The 2,782-nt window shown below is 32.0% G+C and overlaps 1 long non-coding RNA gene across 1 annotated transcript; it reads right to left on the reverse strand.

Moving 5' to 3' along the window:
* Nucleotides 1-6: 6 nt before the first annotated feature.
* Nucleotides 7-1,219, reverse strand: LOC107100939. The gene is made up of 3 exons (XR_001482052.1): nucleotides 1,120-1,219; nucleotides 949-1,037; nucleotides 7-864 (listed from the first exon to the last, which is right to left on the reverse strand). It is a non-coding gene; the product is annotated as an uncharacterized LOC107100939 (long non-coding RNA).
* Nucleotides 1,220-2,782: the final 1,563 nt, after the last annotated feature.

Consider the following 2,782-nt stretch of genomic DNA (forward strand, 5'->3'; position numbering starts at 1 on the left):
TTAATTCTTTTAAATCATAAAATCCATGTACAAATAAAGTAAATTATCTATTAGTTTTGTTAAAATTAACAGTAGACTAGGTTTTAATTTTCTAAAATCTCTCTCCGACCTCTACTGTATACCCACTATGTCTCCCTCTAAGAATTAGCTGAAGAGTTAGCACAACTAGTCAAGAAATAAGGTTTTTTGTGTGCATGTGTGTGTATGCAGGGAATATTTTTTATTTTTTACTATTTTTACCATGATAGCAGAATTGGTAAGTTTTACTAAAGTAAAAATAGAAATTGCTATTCATGAAAGAAGCATTCTTAAAATAAAAGAATCAGCTACAATATATTGGATGATGGGACATTGTGGAATTTTAAAGACTTGAAGAACAAAAGCTAAAATAAATCCCACATTTACACAATTAATTCAGGCAGCAGAAATACCCCACTTTGAATAACGTAATTAGTTAGATTAAAAGAAAACTATATACATGTTGTTTCACCTATATAATTATTTACTCCAATAATTGATTATGAAATTTTTTTTTGAATTATAAAGGTGGCATATTTTCATTATATATATTGTTGTCGATTAAATTGATATCAATTAATAACAGATCATGTTTATATATATTATAAATCTGCTTCTATGAATTAATCACCTTTGCAAAGAAAAACACACTAGTCTCGTTTGCATCATGATTGACCAGATGACATGCAACTACTACATAAGTGGAAACAAAAACATTTGCAGAGGACATAAATAAATGTGTTACACTAAGGTGCTCTGCCTTCATTTTTTTGTCATTTTTCTTGGTTTCATCTTCCATTGAATCTTGAAATCAGTCCATCCCTGACTTTTTAGTAAAGCACCAAGCTGGGGAAAACAAAATACACTTCAGTAAGTCCCTTTTACTTATTAAAAGAAACAATAGTGAGTCAGAAAACCTGCTAGCTGTACCTGCTGAAGGACCTGGGCGCTGATGTCTGGATCAGTCAGGTCGGCACCAGTCATAGCAGCCATCTTTACAGTGGTGGTCATCTTTACCACTAAATAAACAAAAAATTTGTGTAAAAAGAATGAATACGATGTCTGGATTTTATACTTCTAAATGCCTATTTTAAGCATTACCTTGTTGACAGACAAAAACGTTAGCTTTATTACAGGCTTCATCATTCCAGCCATGTGACGGATACTCCAGGACACAATGTTGAACGCCTTTTATGTTATCATAGAAGAAATCATGCTCATTTTGGAAGGAACTTGCGCTTTTGTCTGACCACAAAAAAGGTATGCGGTACAGGCCAATCCAAACCTTGACGCCCTCAGGAATTATATTATTGACTTCAAGGTTTTCTGCTTCGTTCTCAATTGTTGCCAAGTCAGTGTAGTGTGTTCGGCAGTAGGTCTGAGCAGAGCCCCATGTTTTTAGATCTGAGATGTACTCATATTGTTTTACATTTTGTTCCATACCTGCAAAACAACACAGAATGAAAATGCAATAGTTGTACTAACTTTAATTGAAATCCATCCTAAAAAATTACATTTTATTAAGAAAGAATTTCATACATTCTATTTATTTTAACAGCTTTGGTTAACGTATATAGAGATGTAATATTTCTCACCGATGTAACAAATAAAATTGAGCTCGTGTTCACAGTTTTTATCATACCACGCTCCCTCATTGGACGTCATCACACAAGTTTCCTTTCCATCCTTAAAGTCAGGATCACCAGGACCCCATGATTGGTAGCCAGTTTTACTTGTTTCTCCAGTTGCAGACCATCTCCAGGAGTTGGACTCATTGCCCATTTGATGTTTCCATGAGTTTGGGTCATCCCAGAGGCCAATCCATGCATATCGATAAGAAAAAGGAGCTTCCAGCCTGTTTATGTCATCCATGCTCTCAAATGTAGCCAGGTCTGTGTAATGCTCCCTGCAGTATTGCTGAGCTTCATACCAGGTCAGTGACTTGTCAACGTAGTAGTATTTACGCAGAGGGAATTTGGAACAGAAGGTGAGGCAAAACCCTGAAGATTTAAAAAAGATAATATGCTTTAGGTTTAGTGAGCACCTTATGGGTTGACCAAATGAATAATGTTTTTGTTTGTTAAATAGAAAAAAATTATTATCTAATATTTAACAATTTCATAATTTAAAATTATACTTAAAAACAACATTAAGTAGCCAATGATTCATTTTTATTTGTACCTTTGTTATTTTTTTTCTTCTTTGATTAGTTCAGTTTCTTAAAATAAATGTTTTCCTTTTAGTATTTCAAGAACTGTGATCCACAAGAAAAAGTAAATCCTATTGCAGAAATCCCTCGAAGAGGAAGATATGCTCTAAAAATTGTGCTGTTAAGTAAATACAATCTCCTGTGCTGGTGACGTTTTCTGAAAAACTACATTAAGTGTTTGAAAAAAGTTAAATTATTATTTTTATTAGACAAATAAAAGTTACAACACAGAATTAGCATTTTTCATAACCAAAGCGTATTTATGTACTAATTTATTTATTTATGCATTGATGAGTTTTTATATATAGTGTGGTGTGTGTATATATATATATATATAGATTTAGCAGCTTTCAAGGTTCTTACCAAAAAGGATGAGAGTTAACCAAGACATTTGTTGATTCATTGTTGATTTTCTGAAAAAAAAAAAGAAGTAAAATGCAGAACCTCTGCATAACTGCAAAAAAATCAAAAAAGTTATATATAGGTTTATATATATCAGTATATGATATATATATATATGTATATACGTATACAGTATATGTATATATACATATA

Source organism: Cyprinodon variegatus, unplaced genomic scaffold (genome assembly GCF_000732505.1).
Source record: "Cyprinodon variegatus isolate N-32 unplaced genomic scaffold, C_variegatus-1.0 Scaffold1031, whole genome shotgun sequence".
Classification (NCBI taxonomy): Eukaryota; Metazoa; Chordata; class Actinopteri; order Cyprinodontiformes; family Cyprinodontidae; genus Cyprinodon; species Cyprinodon variegatus.